Raw genomic sequence first — 20,193 nt, 5'->3', positions numbered from 1 at the left:
TCTCCCATTGCGGAGCACAGGCTCCGGACGCGCAGGCTCAGCGGCCATGGCTCACGGGCCCAGCCGCTCCATGGCATGTGGGATCCTCCCGGACCGGGGCACGAACCCGTGTCCCCTGCATCGGCAGGCGGACTCTCAACCACTGCGCCACCAGGGAAGCCCGGATGAGCCCAGTTTTAAATATGCTCATTTCGTAATGCCCCTGGGATATATGAGTTAGCAGCTGTATATTAGAGTCTGAAGCCCAGAAGTGGAAATAAAGACGTTATGCGCTACTGTGAGATATATACGGTCACATTGCAAGCATGTGTGGCCGTTGATTGAGTGAGACCAAAGTGAGACTAGGAGGTGAATATAGGGAAGGATATTGAGGAATACATTTATTTCACGTAGCTGACTCCAAACTTAAAAGTGCATCTGAATCATGGGGGAAACTGTTAAAACATACAGGGCCCCATCCTATGAGTTTCTCATTTAGAAAGTCTGACTTGAGGCCTGGGGGTTTGCATTTTGCTGGACGATTTAGATGTGGATGGACTTGTGGACCACGCCCTTAGAAACCCTGATTTCCTTGAAGGGCAGGGGAAGAGAGATGCTCAGGGAAATCTAAGGAAAGAGCAGTGGAGCGAAGAAGACAGTTCCAACAAGGGAGGAAGTGGTCCATCTCAGTGGCTCCCCACCAGCCTGCCTGTGTCGGTCACCCCTAAGGGTAACAGCCCTGAAGGTCCCTGTTAAAATGGGAATGTGTCACCTAAAATGAGTCACACAATTTTGGCCCTTGCAGATCCACAGCCTTGGGTCCATATGTGTTTAAGAATTCAGAATTTGGGGGATATTGGAATTCCCTGGCGGTCCAGTGGTTAAGACTCCAAGCTTCCACTACAAAGGGCACAGGTTTGATCCCTGGTCGGGGAACTAAGATCCTGCATGCCAAGCGGTGTGGCCAAAAAAACAAAACTAAAACAAAAAGCAAAAAAAAAAAAAAAAAAAGAATTTGGGGGATATTAGAAGGCTGCTTATTCCATGTATTATTTAAATCTCCAGCAGGTCTGAGATAGCATCTAATTATCAGATGCAAAAATATTTCTGCAACAAAATGTATAAATATTTATACTAAGTGAAATAAATGAAGAGACTCACATCAGTTTAAGCCAGGTGACAAATGCAGCTAAGTCGGATCAAGTTTTTCCTAAGCTGAGTCACAAAAGCAAGCAAATAGGGACTTCCCTGGTGGTCCAGTGGTTAAGACTCTGCGCTTCCACTGCAGGGGGCGTGGGTTCCATCCCTGGTCGGGGAACTAAGATCCCGGGTGCTGTGACGTGTGGCCAAAAACAAACAAACAAAAAACCTTTTAGTTCTCAGAGCTTTATGGATTTCAGAAATGTAGATAAAATTTCATGGATCTCTGCCACCTGGTCATGGCTCACCATGGAAGTGTTTGTCAGACTACAGTTAAATTTGCTATAACATTTGTTTTGACAACACAAATTTATTCCTATACCATTGTCATGTTAGGGAATAGTTTGAGCATAATCAAATTTCACATTTGTTTTTGCATAGTTTCTTCTGCAAGAAACACTAGGTGAACACAGAAACCTGCATCCCACTGAACCAACAAGGTAGGAATACACAAAACACACACATCTCAAACTATCGACTACCTGAATTCATCACATGTGTTATTCTATGAGGTTGTTTACTGTTCTTTCACACGTATGAGCTTTTCTATACAAACACCCATTCAACATCCCAAACCTGTCTAAGAGTCCTGATTCAAAATGCCAAGCAGTGCACACACAAAGGAAAGTACCACATACACTTGAAGACCTCAAATGGAAATCACCAAACCCTGCAAAAGTGGTTCCTTTTTATGCTAGTAGCGGCTGTTTCAGTTGTTTTAAACATAGTACAATGTTCCAAAGCTTTTAGCTGTCCAGTGAAACTACAAGGAAATGAGAAAGCTACAAGAGAATTTTTAGCCATCATACAAAAATTAATTGAAGGAAGTTATACGTTAGATTTTTAATTTTGATGAATGTTTTTATTATAAACAAATGCCTGGAAAGATCTGCATGTCAAAGGTAGAAAACCATGCTCCAAATTTAAAGCCGTGAACGATCACTTACCTGTCATCTTTGGATCACAAACTGAGGAGAGTGAGCTACACCCATTCACATCCTAGTATTACAACTTTCTGTTGACTTCAGAAAACCCTCCTTCTGGCACTTTACAGTAACTCACAAGAGGCAACCCTTCCAAGGTCCACTTCTTCAAGTAAACACCAGCTCTTTTTCAAAATAAAGCACCATATGTATTGTAGTATTTATGAATTTCATAACCATTTGACATGGTAAAACTTTTATTAAGTTCTTATCTTTTTATGTGTCACTGACAAAGCTTTTGAATGCTGTCCCTTTAATTCCATGTTCCCATAAGTTTATGGTTTTTATTGTGCAATTACGCAGAGCATGGATACTCTCAGGAGTGCACATAGATCACATTATAACAGAACTGACTGTACCTCTGGCGTTCAACAAGATCTTAAAGGAATGTGATATAGCGCGAATAAATCTTGATGGGGAGAAGGGTAGAAAATAATCTTAATGGTCAACTGTAATGCCCCCACTCCTACCGAAAATGTGTATGACATATAATTGAAATACAATGATCAGAAAATCTAATAAGTCATTTATCTCTGAGTGATGGATGGAGAGTAATTCATTGTCTTTATTCCTTAATGAATATTCCAAGTATTCTGCAATTAGTATCTATTATCTTTATAAACACAAGTGAACACATAAATTGTTGGGTTTTATTGTTTTACTATTTTCTTGTTTCTTTTGACATCTGGATCCCAACCGAGCAATCTAGGCTCAGGCAGGAAATGACAGCTGTGGTAACCCCACGTTACTGGATGCCTGCACTGGGGGTGATAGTGCATCTGAAAAATCCAGCGTTCTTTTCTTCACAATTCTGCCCTGGTCCAGCCCTGCCCAACACTTAACCCTCAAGCCCATCCAGGCTTCCCTGGTAGCGGGTTCAGAGCCTCCTCTCAAGGGGGCTAGAATTGGCTAGACTTCCTTTCCAGATCTACTGTCATCTATTGGACCAATCCCTAAAAGGGGATTGTGAACGTCAAAACCAAATACCAATCTCCAGGTCTTAGATCCTATCCTCTTTCTTAGAAAATCCAGCCTTAATCCAGTTTGCATTTTTCCGCAAAAGCAGCTTATTCGCTAATGGAACAGTCAGATTCCTCCACTTGTTCATTTGTTCACGCAGAAAAAGCTGCCTGGGAGACCACCTGTATCGGAAGGACAGCTAACTAAAGGGCTGTTTATTCTGAAAATAGATTTTCAGGATAGTTCTCAGGATTTTGCTCATGTCAATGTCACTGTTCCATATAACAACATGTAGCCTCCACAAGGTAGTTTCCTTGTATTCTGTGAAGTCCCACCGAATGGAGGACAGAAAGAAAATGTGTGTTAGTTCCTGAAGCTATGAGGTTTCACCTCTCCCTCCCCCCACCTGACACACAGACACCGAAACTATTCACCCAGTATCTAGAATTTGCCAATTCAGAAATCTATGTTGGGCCCAGTTCTAAAGTAATTATTCAGATATAACTTCCAGTGACGTTAAAGGGAATTTGATCAAGGAAAAAAAAACTACTAAATCACGCTGCAAACACAAAATATATTAGGTAGTTAATTTACAAACTAGAGCAGTTTCTGCAAAGTAGCTAAAGTTTCCCTTCTCAGAAAGATTGAAATTTTTAAAATGCTGAATAAAATTTGAGGCACCATTTGCTTGTAATTGATAATATTTTGTCTCCTTTCCTTCCCTGTCAATGTCTAACAGTGAAGGTGTACATAAGAATCTGTTTTATAGTATAATGACAGCATAGGAAAGGTCTCCTAAAGGAAAAAAAAGTTTTAAATGAAAAAATTCTTTCACCAGCTTCTTTATCTGGGACATCCCAAACTTAATTAAGTACTTGACCTATTACCATCAGCTGTATCCACAGTATGATAAACCAACCTTTGGAGCTGAAATTAACTTCAGCACTTGGAAATGGTCTTGCTTTCTTTATATGGGAAGAAAGCCTGCCCAACAAGTGCATGAAAATTTTTGTTTCATAATAACGAGTTCTTCTATGCCCCTAAGGCTGAGTTTGAGGAGAACCCTTGTATAGTTAGATATTTAAGAGCTCATAGTCAAGTAACACAGTCCTAAATGGGAAGGAGGAGGGATAGTGGTAGAGGAAGGAAAGTCAAGTGATTCATGATGCTGTAGATACATGCAGGGTGCACTTAGAAACTTTCATCCTCTGTCTTTTGTATGCTCTTTTTGTGTGTGCTCTTATCCATTCAGCGCATTATGACACACTTAAGAATATTAAGTTAATTTTTACTATCCCTGGTCTGGTCTATAGGGGTTACTGAGTTACTGTTTTGATTAAATTAGTTATTTCTTTCAAACAACTTGTATAGCTAATCTAGTGTTTCATCGACTTAAGCAATTTTTAATTTTTTTACCCATTGGAACAGTAAGCGTAAGCACACTTAGCCTCTGAGTAGGTAACCCAGACTATGAAATTCTGTCCCCAAGATTATCTCTGCCTCATAGGGAGAACAGGAAAATAATCAAATCAATCCAAAGAACTTCCAGACTTCTGAGGAATGCTGGAATCAGCCCTGATGAGCCCTTACTCATCTTTCTCCCAGTCCTGGAGAGATGACTCAGTCATAAGATGATTCACCATTGTGTCACAGGCAATTATAAAAATATCCCTGTGTGTGTGGTTTAAAAAAAAAGTTCAGAGGTCAGGCTGATGAAGTAAATTTCATGTAGACCTAGACTCCATATTCTATTACTGCAAAACGAGGTCAGCTTTCAGCCTCTTCTTATTGCTAAAAACTACTCTGAAGTCCATCTAATACGGCCTCTTCTAAGAAAAGCTGGATCAGTTGGACACTCACTAGAACAGAGCCAGATATGAAGAGAGCAGGCAAAAGAAAATGATACAACTCTGCTGTACTGAGTGCCTACTATGTGCTCTGTTTTACAGGTTAGGAAACTAGGGCCCAGAGATGCTCAGTCCTGCCTGAGGTCACACAGCCATAAACTACAGAGGCGGGATTCAAGGTGAGGTCAGTCTAGCCCCAAAGTGTTTCCACTGCACTTTGGTGGATAGCTTTACAGAAATGTACCTTCACAACGCTAAATGAAGTTATTTCCCACCCAAGCTTCTTCACCCTTTAGGAGGCAATTATCAAATAGCCCTGTGCTTTGGGGCCTGGGCTCTGGTGGCAGATAATCTGACATTTATTAATGTATGACCCAGAGCAAGTCGAATAAATTCTTTAAGCCTTGGTACTTACATTTTTAAAAATACAAATATTTTATATGATTTATAAATATGTATGTCAAAGGGTGGTTGTGGAGATTAGATGTGATAATGTTCTTAAGATCTGAATACATATTAAGTATTCTATAAGGGACCATTATTATTAACTATCATTATTTTTCACTGACTTAATGACTCCAGAGATATGGTATTTTTACCACATCATTGCAAAGGGTTAATAACCCTCTCTCCTCCTCTCTCTCCCTCTTTCTTTCTAATTTACTTTTAATTTTTTATTAGCCTTTTTTTTCTTTGAAATTTTATATGTAACTTTTTATTGTAGAAAATTTTAAGCATAAATTAGAAACTCAAATATCCATCACTCAGCTTCAACAATTATCAACTTGTTGCTAATCGTCTAAAGGTTAACATTAGGTAGGAAAAATCCTTTTCAGTTTACTTGTTATATAGAATCACTTGAGTTTCTCTTACTAAAATCTCAAACATCCCAGGAATTATTTTCAAATGTAGAAATACTGCTCACAGTTACTTCCCTTTCGTTTATTTAAAAAAAAAAAAAGTGTAGCCCATGATTTTTGGAATCATGGTTTACAAGCAGAGAAAACTTTACAAATGATATATGATCCATCATATTCTCAAACTGAGCATGGAATCTAGACAAGTATATGAACTCCAGAAGGGTCTAAGATCTCTGAAAAGTTTACAAATCCTCTAGGAAGTTTTTTCATCAATCTGATCCAAGTGTTGGATTCTAAACATAATACAAAGAAAATGAGTTAAACCGAACTTTGTCTCCTAGTTAGAAGAATTCCCCATAGCTCTATCATTGAAAATTGCTCCTTTGTCTTCAAATGTAGGCATCCAAAGTTTAGGTGGTTGGTGCAGAACCACAGAAGTTATTGCAAACCACATCTCATGGACTCCGAAAATGATTTCTTAGTAATGGGGGACTAATTATGTGATTACTAGACTCCCTTCATGTACCATTAGTCATATGAAGCTGAAAAATATGCCTGTTTTCAAGGCAAATTGTCCATTTTGAATTGTGCCTTAAAATGTGGACTCTCATCTATAGGTCTAAACTGAAAAACCCAGGACAAATTTTCAATTAAAACTTCTAAACAGCCATCTTTAGCCAGGCCAGAGAATGGTCTGAGATGACATGGGGAATCTTCTAAATGGGAGACAGGAATGAAAAGACTGGAGTCTTCTGCATATTTTCTTCCTTTCCTACAAATGCTTGAGGGGAATTCAAATCACAGCCACTTTTTTCCCATAGCTCAGAAAAACACAGCATAAGGATTATTCCCCCTGACAAACCCGTGGTTCACCAAGCTATTGGCTCCACTTCTCTGATAATGACAACCGACCTCATTTTCCGATCCAGATGCACAGGCTCATCCTTCCAAAGTGGTTATAGCCCTCAAACTAGGAAGACTACAGCAGAGTTAGGAACAGGGCCTGGGAGAGTCTATCCTCAGCAGAAGGAAGAAAAGCCACCCACATGTGGTGTAAAGAAGAGAAACAACACCACCTCCCTCCCCCAAAAAGCAGTGAGGGGTTGGGGGTGGAAGAAATAGAATATGGCTGTAAGAGAAGCCAGGGAGAATGAGAGACTCCAAAACTTGCTAGGTCAAGAACTCCTTAGGGCACAAACCACATCCCATTCATTTCTGTAACCACAGTGCTTGGCACACAGTAGGAATGCAATGAATGTTTGCTAAATTCAATTTAATTGAAATGAGAAGAAACAGATTGACCCCTAAATGTAGCTGGCAGTGTCTCTAAACATAATTAATTCTGGAGGTTCTCGAAATCATCTGAGAGTTGCTTGCAGGCTCAGTAATAATTTTCATCTAATGACAGCTCCTTAGACCAGATATGAATTTCATTAAACGAGTCAGCATGCCAGCAGCTAGAACATGAGCAAAATGTTAAAGAAGATCTGTATATCGCCAGGGTCAGGGGACAGGATATAGGTTAATTATGCTCTCTCAAGCTTTTGCCGTATGGAATTTGTTTCCTAGAACAGGGGCCATCTCTTTCAGATGGGAATCTGGGTGATAACAAGTAGTATTCTACCAGAGTGTGTGTGGCCAGGACACGAGCTGCTAAGTTCAGGGATGCTCAGTTGTGGCCAAGTCTGGGCTGTGCAGGCACACCCTGGAGTGTGCAGCACAAAAACTGCACGTACTGGGCCTGCAAGTGATGTCAGCCAAACCGAAATTAATTGCTCAGGTTGGGCTTTGGTCCCCTTTAAAACAACTCTATGAGGCAGTCTCCTTTCTACGGTGATGTTTACTGTTTTAAGTTCCAAATAGCACTCAAGTTCGATCTTGTTTCAGCACCAAACTTTTCATTCAGGTGTGGCCTCAGTAGAGCTGATAACAATTCCACACTTTCCCTGACCTTGTCCCAACTTTCCTGTAAACAGGTCAAGAGATGGAAAAAAATGCCGAATGGTAACCTAATACCAACTCCAACTCTGAGGCGGCTGCTAAATTGCTCTGTTGTGTCTCGAGGAATGCTTTCTGCTACGACTTTAATGTAGTCAAAAGAAAGGATGTGACACTGGAGGTCTAAGAGACAGCACTGTAAATTGCATCTTCTTTTCATAAGCTGAAGGTAAGCCTTATACCAATAAACATCTGGCCCTCCCATTGTTTCACCTCTGAGTATCAGGAAGTTTTGGTAGTAGAGACAATGTGAAATGCTAGAGACAAAAATAGTTACTTGAATCAGTACAAGTTACACCGGCTGTGTTGATTTAAGACGCTCTGTTAGCTACTGTACCAAGTCAGGGCTTGATTTCTTTTTGTTATGTTTGCTTCCTTCCCAAGTGAACAAATTTAAAAAGTACAAGACCGGAAACTGGAGAGTACATAAGCCAGGTAGGTGGGATTTAATGAGTTAAACCTTTAAGCTTTACAGAAAGTTAGACTTTTAGGGGACAAAAAATTGCTGACTGGAGGCTTAAACTCCATGCTTTCATCTCTGGGATGACAGCTAATTAAATACGTCTTTACAATATCTTAGATTTGGTACTCTGCATGAAGAAGCATAGCCTGGCATTGCGTAAATAGAATTTTCTATGTTTCCAAATGCTGTCTGGTAAAGATATATTTCTTTTATAATATGAAAAAATTAAAGTATGCTTTATTAACTATTTGAAAAGTGATCCTTCAGGAAAAATGTGTGGAACAGATGAAAGATCCTTTGATTCAAATTGAATGAGTTTGGGTTCAAGTTCTAGCTCTGTCACCTCCTAGCTCCATGAAGTTGGAAAAGTTCTTTACTTCTGTGAATTGCTGTTTTCTCCCCTGTAACATCGTGAGTGATAACACTACCCTCTTCACAGAGTTGTGATGGGGATTAAAACAGTAAAAAGTGCCTAACACTTACTAGCCACTCAGCACATGACAGCTACGGCTGTGACATTAACTAAAGAACTCCCTTCATCCCACTACTGTTGTAAAGAAAAAGCCAACGCCATTTTGCAAGAGAGCATTTTTAAAAGACAAGCTAGGGACTTCCCTGGTGGTGCAGTGGTTAAGAATCCACCTGCCAGTGCAGGGGATATGGGTTCCATCCCTGGTCCAAGAAGATCCCATGTTCCGCGGAGCAACTAAGCCAGTGCGCCACAACTACTGAGCCTGCACTCTAGAGCCCACGAGCCACAACTACTGAGCCCACATGCCACAACTACTGAAGCCTGCATGCATAGAGCCCGTGCTCCACAACAAGAGAAGCCACCGCTATGAGAAGCTGGTGCACCACAACGAAGAGTAGCCCCCACTTGACACAACTAGAGAAAGCCCGTGCTAAGCAATGAAGACCCAATGCAGCCAAAAACAAAAGACAAGCTAATTCTATATAACCATGTATTTTTTAAATGCTAGTTGAAAAGCACAGTACTGATATGAAAGAGCTTTTTTTTTTTTTTTTTGCGGTATGCGGGCCGCTCACCCCTGTGGCCTCTCCCGTTGCGGAGCACAGGCTCCGGACACGCAGGCTCAGCGGCCACGGCTCACGGGCCCAGCCGCTCCGCGGCATGTGGGATCTTCCCGGACCGGGGCACGAACCCGTGTCCCCTGCATCGGCAGGCGGACTCTCAACCACTGCACCACCAGGGAAGCCCTGAAAGAGCATTTTTAAAGACTGTACAATTGGGTAAAAAGAGCCAGGAGGCCGTGGCAGCCCTGAGAAGGGGAACAATCTCAGGCAAGTTTCCTTGTACCTCAGTTTCTTCATCGGTCAAACTGAAATGATAAGACCATCCTGACCTACCCCAGGCAATGTTGTGAGGGTCAAATGAGAAAAACACATAAAAGAGCTGTGAAAGCTAAACAATCTATATGAACAGTAGATGGGTGCTATTATAATTCCATAATTTGATAGTATACATACATATTAGTATCTACTCAGAGTTCAGTCTTGCTTTTGAAACATAACCTACCTAACGGACAGCCCCAAAACAAAACAAAATAAAAAAAGATTTTGATTGGTGTAAAAAAAAAAGTTCCTGAAAAATAGGACGAGAAAAATGTCCTATTTCTATATATGCTTTTATAAAAGATTCAGATAACGTAGTATATATTGGTTCTCTGTATGTTCCAGAAAATTCGCAAAAATACCAACAAATCTATAAAATCAAACAGGCAAACAAGCATTACATGCAACAAAAACACACTGGCTTTTCTAGAATCTTAACTAATAGAACTCTTGTTTATTCATCATACACAGTCTTCTTGTTTTATTTACTTATTTCTTATGAATGAATGAGTCAGAAACGGAAGGTCCTTGCAGACAAGGATGCTGGGACATGCCTTCACATATGGCTGGTGAATAATTGATTAAAACAATCACTTTAAACGATACACATACATTGCTGGTGCCAGGTTCGTTGTTACCAGCCTTTGGAAAGCAATATGGCAAAATCTATTAAGAGCCATAAAAATGCCCATATATTTTCACCCAGTCATCACACCCCGGGGGTTTATTCTAAGGGAATAATTCATACACAAAGTTGTTTGTGGCAGTTTCATATGTAAAAGTGAAATCACTTAAATGTTCAACCATGAAATAAAGATAATGCAGCGACCCAGAACCATATTAATTTAAAAAGTATTAAAATACAAAATATAAAATGGTATCCTAACATGATTTCAAGTCTGTAAAATTTTGGTATGTGAAGAATGACCAGAAAAATATGCAAAAATAAAAAATAAAGTGTTAAGAAGTTATGATACATAATTTTTAAATTTTTCTTAACTATGCTATCTTTCACAAGTAAAAGAAATAAATGTCAAATGAAATCTTTTTCATTTGAATACAACTGTAAAGATATAAAAACACTGGCATTATCTTATTTGGTTTTCACAGCAACCCTGGAGAGGTGGCGAGGGTGTAGCCGACGCCACTTGACAAATGGAGTACCTAAGGCTCAGAGAGATTCCAGTTTTGTCTGGAGTCGCTCTTGGAAAGTGGCTGAGCCAGGGCTTGAACCAGGTCTGTCTCCTGACCCTTACTCCAGTGACCTGTCCCCAAAGTCCCTGAATCTGACCAAGCCTCTAGATCCAAATACCAATTCATAAGAAATACAGACAGAAGGTAGAGAAATATGTTAGACACATGGCAGGGATACAATCCACAAAATTCAGATTGTGAAAAATTCTACACGCCAAACAGTCTCATTTCTTCAACAAATAAATCATATCACGTGAAGAGAGAGAGAAAGAGAGGGAGACATATAGATTAAAGAGACAAAAAACATATCAACAAATCATGTGTGAACTGCATTTGGACACTGATTTCAATAAGCTATAAAAACGATAGGAAATTTGTGAGAAAATTGCAAATTATACTGACTAGGTATTTGATGATATTAAAGAATTATTGTTAATTTTTTAAGATATGATAATGGTACTGTGTGTTTTTATTGAGGCTTTATGTTTTTGAGATACATGCTTAATTATTTATGGATGAAATAATATGATGCCTGGGATTTGCTTCAAAATAATATGGGAGGGGGCTTCCCTGGTGGCGCAGTGGTTGAGAGTCCGCCTGCCGATGCGGGGGACACGGGTTCGTGCCCCGGTCCGGGAAGATCCCACATGACGCGGAGCGGCTGGGCTCGTGAGCCATGGCCGCTGAGCCTGCGCATCGGTAACCTGTGCTCCGCAACGGGAGAGGCCACAACAGTGAGAGGCCCGCGTACCGCAAAAAAATAAATAAATAAAAAATAAATTAATAATAATAATATGGGAGGGGGAATGGAGGATTTAGTTGAAATAAGAGTGTTCATGAGTTGAAGCTGTGTGGTGATGGGTACACGGGCATTCATTATACTATTCTATTTGTATTTGTTTTAAAATCTTCCTTAATAAGAGGGGTTTTTTTGATAAATGGTATCAATATATGTTAGTTTCCCTCTTCCACTTCTCCCATTAGTAGAGTGAAAGTTTAATACGATAACCTGGGTTTAAAGAGAAAAGCTATAGCTGCATAATTTTTAAATATGTAGAGCGAAAGATACCTTTGGTAGGCTACAGAGTAGAGCACAATGAATGAAATCACCTGTTGCTTTTCCTTAAATTTAAATGTTGTTTCTCAGTGTTTAAAAGATTTAAAAAGAGAGAAATAAAGAAAATGGCATGGATGAAAGGAAGGAGGAAAGAAGGAAGGACATGAAAGGGTCGGCATAATATTATAATATAAACTAGTATCTGGATTTGAATATGTCACTTGAAAATAATCAAGTAAGGCTGGGGAACTGTGTATACAATGAAATCATGGTCTTGGAGATTGAATGGGCATCAGGTTTTCAGTCAGACAGATCTGGGTTCTTATGCACTGCAAGTTTCAGGCCTAATGACTTATGTTCTCTGAGCCTCAGTTTCCTCATCTGTAAGAGGAAGGATAATCACGCCCACCTTGCAGAGTTTGTGCAGAGATGAGACAAGACATGTGGGATGCCTGGCCCACAGAGATCCGTTAGTAAATAACAGCCTGCCTCTTAGTCTAGTGAGGCCAAAGGCCTTGCTGACCAAAAATGTCAGATGAGAGCTCACTTGGCCATTGGGCACTAGGGAGTCCTGCATTCATGGTTCCATGGCTTACCTAAAACATTGCCACTCAGCCATGAGATCTGCAGCCCAACTGTCCATTCACCTGCTGCCATCTGTAAAGCAAAGAGTCGCCAAAGTCTCTACACAATGCCTCTGCACACTAAAAGAGATTAGCGTGTTGACTGGGAATAAGTGTCCTATTTAACCTCGAACATTTGGGCTAGAATTTTTGCATCCTCAGAACATTCATCAGCAACAAATATTTGGCTAAAATATTTTCTTTCTGTGATAAAGTCAGTTTCACCCTGGCTTATGAAACTTCAAACCCCCATGTATATGCCAGTACCCGGCCAACGTATTCATTTACCATCATGTGGACTTGGGACTGGGAAGGAGCATGGTGCTCAACATATTCAGGCCCAAAACCTATGGCTTTCTAAGGGAATTTCTGGGTACTTCCAGTATTTGATCTTTCCACAATTATGCCACAAGGTTTGTTTTTTTTGTTTAATTGGTTCCAAGTGCCAAACACAAAAATGAGAAGCTCTAAGAGCACCAAATAATCAGTTTCTTTTCTTAAATTATATTATTATCATTATTATTACTACCAAAGTAACACATATTCTCTGTATCTTAAAATTCAGATAAACAGGGGACTTCGCTGGTGGTCCAGTGGGTAAGACTCCGTGCTCCCAATGCAGGGGGCCCGGGTTCGATCCCTGGTAGGGGAACTAGATGCCACAACTAAGAGCCTGCATGCTGCAACTAAGAAGTCCACATGCTTCAACGAAGATCCCGAGTGCTGCAACTAAGACCCAGCGCAGCCTAAATAAATAAATATATTTTTAAATTTAGATAAACAAAAAGAAGAAAATTTAATTTCCTGCTATCCCACAACCCATAGGTAACTAATGGTAGCATTTTAACGTTTTGGAATTGATTTTCCAATTCTTCTATATGTATCTACCTTTTTCTCTACTTTATCTTTCCATTTTTTCCAAAAATGGGATAATATTATACCACAGTTTTATAATCTTTTCTCACATAACAACATATGAAACTTTTCCATTATCTTCTACTGCGTCATTTTCTTTTTACTGCATCATTTTTAATAGCTATGAACTATTCCATTGTATGGACATATTATAATTTATTTAATAATCCCCTATATTGGGTACTAGATGCTTCCAATTTTTTACTAACATAATCTAGTTTCTAAAAATAATTTTAAAATATTAATGAGAGAGTTGGAAATTTCTACTTTAGTAGGTCCACACCTAAACCCGATATCCAAATAGGCTAAATGCAACCAAGAAAGCTTAGATCTAAAGTTCAAAACCCCTTTGAACTCTGGTGATTCCATTCAAGTGCCTCAGAAGACCTGCACCTGTGCTGCCGCCTCCCCAGCTCTACCGGAATTCCCGAGGGGACCAATGATGCTACACGATGGAGCAGGCAGCTTTGTTTTTCCAGAATCCTGTGGGAACATTCATCTCAGTGTTCAAGCAATGTCATGTTTGCAAAGCCTGAGTCAGAATCTCCACCACCCCCCAAATGAAAAGCACTTTTACTATAGCTTTGTTTCAGGTTTTGCCACAAAAATAAAAGGAATACAGGGGAGGGTAAGAGACACTACCAAACTTCAGGCATCTTTTCATTTCCAGTTGGGTGTTACATCTCCTTCTGCTTCTTGGGTTCTCAGCACCAACTCCCATCAGTCACTGGAGCTGCTTTGACTCTCACGCAATCCTAGACGTCCAACCTTATACTCTAGGTGGTTTTGTCCAAAAGGAAATGTCTCTTGAACAAAAGCAGCAAAGCAGGAAGCAACTGTGAAAATAAGTCAGACCTGGCTGGGGTAGAGCGTCCTTCCCAGAATGCTGGCTTTTCCCAGTGTTGATGTTTCTCTACAAACAATGTAAAACACAAAAGCTGGCAACAAGGATTCATTCTAAGGAAAGGTGAAAAAATACATGTGTGTGTAAATATATACATGTTTCTTCACAAATATTTTGGAAACATGAGGTCCAAAGGAACGGTTAGTGGTTTATGGGGGAGAAAGAGAATGAGAGGACCTAGGAACAGAGAGAGAGGGAGGGCAGGACACACGAGGACAATTACTAGGCGGCCAAAAAAACGAGGTAGAGAATTTTCTGCTAAACCTGGATTATCTCACTGCTTTTGAGTGTTTGCAATAAATACTTTTTTTTTTCTCCAAGCAAATTAGTTACCAGAAAAATATCCTGCCTCCCAGCCCCTTGCTCTGCCTGACAGTACCTGTCAAAAAGATAAGATCTTTCAATGAATTAAAGAAGGTGAAAGGCCAATCCCTCCCAGGCATCTGGCTGTGATTTACATCAGTATAATTATATCTTCTATTGCTGTGGGAAATTGACTATACCTACAGGGAAATGCTACTAGTATATAGGAAGTTTCTTTTTTAATTACTACAGAATGCAAATCTGCAACTTTATTTTTGGACCAATCTCATATTGTGCTTCGGTGCGGGGAGTATGGTCCATAAACATGGAGATTTTTTTTTCTACATGAATAAAAATCTCAAGATAGAATTGGGTTAGTACTAAAGAGAAAAGGAAACCAAAAGATTAATATTAATTCCAGTAATTCTTTAATTGTGAATGTGCGTGCACTTGCACATTCTGGGAGGGGGTTATGTCTTAAATCCCACAAATCTTTCTCTATGTTTTATTTCCTTACACGAGATTGCTTACCAAACAGATTGTACCCTTGCAGTTGTTCTTTAAATCACATTTTTTTTTTTTGCGGTACGCGGGCCTCTCACTGTTGTGGCCTCTCCCGTTGCGGAGCACAGGCTCCGGACGCGCAGGCTCAGCGGCCGTGGCTCACGGGCCTAGCCGCTCCGCGGCATGTGGGATCTTCCCGGACGGGCACGAATCCGTGTCCCCTGCATCGGCAGGCAGACTGTCAACCACTGCGCCACCAGGGAAGCCCCTTTAAATCACATTTAATCTGAGCTTTTGATGAGTATCATCATGCATTTGTAGTTTTGCTTCTTTGCATCATGTTCTACTTTTCTATCTTATGTATCCTAGAATGTTATCACACACACAAGTACATAAAAAAACATGCCGATGTGTACACCCACAAATACATGTACACATATAAAATATTTTTATTTAGGCACAGAGTCCTGTCTACGTTCTTTATTTTTCATTGAAGGAGTGAACCAACTTTAATTATTAACTGGTTCTTCTCAATTTCAACATTACTCTCATGTGATGTATTAATTTAAAAACACAGGCTGTGCAGCTTACTGCCTGGGATAAATTGAGGAAAGAAAGAAAGAAAGAAAGAAAGAGAGAGAGGGAGGGAGGGAGGGAGGGAGGAAGAAAACAAGGACAAGAAGGAAGGAAGGAAGGAGGCAAGAAAAGATAGAAAGAAAGAAAGAAAGAAAGAAAGAGAAAGGAAGGAAGAAAGAAAGAAAGAAGGGAAGGAAGAAAGAGAAAGGAAGAGAGGGAGGGAGGGAGGAAGGAAGGAAGGAAAGACGGAAGGAAGGAAGGAAAGGAGGGAGGCTCTGTAAATGTAATTAATGCTAACTCAGCTGCCCCTCTTCTCTCATAAATGTTCTAATTTTGTCATATAGGAATGATCATTAGAATCTAGTTCACAGCCTAGCTAACTGAGTTAGTTTAAGAACTGGTCTGATGTGATCAGTTCTTAATGATTTATAACCACTTAAGCTAATTTAAACTATCAATTTAGACTCTGGTATGTTTTTTTAATCCATATTACCTCAATGGCATCATTTGATGGACTTTTAACGGACTTTTCAAAAAATTCAGTAAATCTGAGCCTACAAATTGTAAGCTTTCTCAAAGGAAATTCCAAACCTACCCCAGATACAAAAGTATCATTGTGACACTGGACTCGCCCCAATCACTTGCCATCAAACATCACCTGATCTATGTGTTGTTTAGACTAGAGATCACAAACTGTCCCAGGTTAATGCAGAAAGCTAGCAATCTGGAATATATGGGCTAAATGTGATTTGCTTTATCTATGCTCAGAGCTAGAACTCATCTTGTTCCACCTTCTTATTTACAGGTGACAAAATTGAAGCCTGAAGATGTTACATAATGTTCCCAATTTCCAAGGGTAACACAATGGTAAATTTGGGGCCATGACTCAAGCCTCCTCAATCGCAAACCAATTTTCACATTATCTTCTTTGGTGGAATATTTTACACATCAAGCTTCCTGTGGAAGCTTATCACTCTTTTTGTCAACGGGTTTCTCACAGAGATTTCAGTGTCTCTTTGTGCGAGATATGTTCTGGCAGACGGTATTTTCCAAAGATGGCTGCAACACTATCCCCCATCTCACATGCTCTTGTTACAATGTATTGAAATTCCTCCCATCAAGATGTGGGGTTTATGTCCCATTCCCTTATATCTGTCTGGGCTTTTGCCTATTGCAGAAGTGATGCTATGCGACTTCTGACACTAATCTTAAAAGGTGATATAGTTTCCCGCTGGTTCTTCTGGAATATTTGCCCCAGGACATAGGAGTGTAGCTTTGTCTATGTTGGCAAAGAATTGGAAACAACCTACATGTCACAATACAGAAATAGTTAATTAAGTTATGATACAGCCACGGCCTGCTGTGCAGCAATAAAGACAGGATGAAATACATCTATAATTCAATGATACAAGATTTTCCAAGACATTATGCAGTTTAAAAAAAAGAGGCAAGTTGCCAAACGATGAATACAGTACAAAACTATTTACATAAACTTTTTTTACTTAAAAATTATGTTTCTCTAGGTTCATATATTTGTAAGTACATGTAAAGAAAAAGGTCTAAAAGGATACACACCAACCCAATCATGGTGGCACATGTAGCCTGCAGTTTGTGGTTCAGGAGTCTTTATCTGTATTGTTTGGATATTTTATTTTATTTTATTTAAATATTTATTTATTTAGTTGAGGCAGGCGGGATCTAGTTCCCTGACCAGGGATCGAACCTGGGCCCCCTGCATTGAGAGTGTGGAATCTTAACCAGTAGATCACCAGGGAAGTTCCTGTTTGGATATTTCAAAGAGAATCCCTTCATATATTAACTGGTGTTATTTTAAATGAATTTTTACAATTTAATGAAGTTGAAAAAAGAATTGCAGTACGAAATAAGTGCCCCGAAAAAGGGCCAAAACAGAGATATGAACAAGGTATTATGTGGCCCAACAGAAGGTGAAAATAATCTATTCTGTGAAATTTCCAATTCGCTAAACAGACATTTATTCCTTTTTTAAAAAATAAATTATATATCTCAAGTGTTCATAACATAGACACCCGGAGACTTAGAGTGAGAAAAACTACTTTGGCAGTCTATGACAGCTTTAGAATGCTCATCAATTTGCAGAAGTTAGAATCAAAATTATGAAAACAGAAAAGGGAAGATGAGTGCCCTGCCCAGAATCATGCAATAGTCAGTGGTAGGAGCAGAATTTCGAATCCAAAGGACCCACTGAAATTGATCCTGTGTTCAAATGAAGAGTCAGATGACTGTAGGTGTCAGTTTGGTGGCACCTCCTATTCTCAAGAAACAAGAAAATACGGCTGGCCTCACCCATTAGATGTCTTTTCAGGGCCATGGCGCTCATCCATAGGACAGCCAGGACTTTTTGGTCCTTCTTCCAGAGCAAAGCCACAGCAAGAGGCAGGTCTCCAGGAACATTCTGAGCCTGCTTCTCCAAGCTCACTCTTCTGCTGCACATCAGACATAAACTCAGCCTCCACACAGTGTGAATCACTGCCTTAGAGAGGTCCCTTTACGTAGCAAGGTGTCTGTCCTTATCTCAAGCTAGAAGAAGATCCAATGACCGGAATAAATCTTCTAGCATTTTTTCCATGATAAAGTAAAAGTCCATTTTACTCCTCACTTAGCTTCACAAGTAAAAAGTACCTAGAAATGTTTGTGCATGCCACATGTACATTCACGGATACAGCTGAACCCCCTGTTAGCCCTCATTTGTTCCCGACAGGTGAGTCAGAAGCTCACACTGGCAAGATGTGATGCCGATTAACTTGGCTTTTTTTCTCCCTGATTTAACTGAGACCTGTAATGTTATTTGATGCAGTTTTCTGTATTTAATTAATTTAACATTTCAGATTTTTAATTTGCATTTAATTTAACATTTCAGGTTTTTAATTTACCAGATATTGTTTATCAAATATTCATTTCAGAGACTTTCACCATATATACAGTGCTTACCGCGCTTTAATTAGTGTGTGGTAAATTAATTCTTCTATCCTTGCTCCTTCATCAGATACTGGATTAAAGAAGTTGCACTGTTTCAACACCGCACATAAACTCGTTTATTAAACCAAGATGGTAAATTTCCCCATGTATGTGCCTTGCTAGTCTGCTTTCATGTTTAACCTGATAAAAGTTGCTGTGGTTAAAACCAGAAATCTGTTATTATTTAAAACCCGCTGCTTGGTTTGGCAATGGGAGTGTTAAATTTTGTATTTGATCCAATTATTGGGTCCAGTTCTGCTCTTTTCTTGCTCCTGGATCTCGGCCACGTCCCTCCCTAGACTTCTTCCTCTATCTCCCTTCATCCACCTCACCACGCTCTCCCTCCCTGGATACTTGCTAGAATGAGATTACACTTGTCAATGCTCCCTGTTAACTTTCCTCTAAGACACAGGTTCTCTCAAGTTACAAGCTTGTCATCTCATCCTTAAGGTTTACAGCTTACTTTTCCTCTTACCTCCTCCCTACCTCCCTGCAAATAATAACCAGTTCCCAAAGTGATACTATATTTAAATTATGTTGGAAGGAATCATTGTGGATGGAGGGGTCTTGTCTCTCCTATTATACTGTAACCTATTTGAGAACACGTTTTTCTCAACTCTGCATCCCAAACAGGGCCTACCTAGCATAATGACTTACACAAATGGGGAAACACTAAGCGTTTGTTGGACATCTGGATAAATGGATGGATAGATGGATAGAGGCATGGATAGCAAGGTCTCTACTGTGTGCCTGGCACCACACTAGTTCTTTAAACTGTGCTTTCTCATATATATATTTTTCATAATGAGGAAGTATCCCCATTTAACTGATGAAAATACTGAGGCCCAGAGATTTAAGTAAGGTTTTACTCATGATCTCATGGCTAACAAGTAGCTGAGCCCAAATTCAAACCCCAATCTGTTCAATACCCCTGTGCTTACTGCACTTGGGCAGGACCGGCTATGTAATTGGTAGGACTGCTATGATTGAAAGTGTCCCCCCAGAATTCATACTGTTGAACTCCTAATGCCCAAAGTGATAGTGTCGGGAAGCGGAAACTTTGGTAGGTGGTTAGGTCCTGAGAGCAGAGCTAATCTCATGAATGAGAGAGACCCTGGGAGACCCCTCACCCCTTCCACCACATGAGGATACAATGAGAAGTCTGCAGCCCCCGAAGAGGGCCCTCACCTGACCATGCTGGCTTCCTGATCTCTGACTTCCAACCTCCAGCACTGTGAGAAATCTGTTTCTGTGGTTTCTAAGCTACCCAGTCTATCATATTTTATTATTGCAGCCCCAGCAGACTAAGACGGGGGCCCAGTGCAAGATTAAAATGTGGATGCCTCGTTCGAAAATTACTAATAATTTCAAGAGAGGGACAGCAGAGCCTTAAACCTCACAAAGTCTGTGGGGCTTCACAGGTCACACAACCACGAAGCCAGCCCTGTACCTGGGGCTGAACCATAGTCATTACCGA

This window comes from Orcinus orca, chromosome 5, assembly GCF_937001465.1.
Source record: "Orcinus orca chromosome 5, mOrcOrc1.1, whole genome shotgun sequence".
NCBI lineage: Eukaryota > Metazoa > Chordata > Mammalia > Artiodactyla > Delphinidae > Orcinus > Orcinus orca.
Note: the sequence above shows the minus strand (reverse complement) of the source record.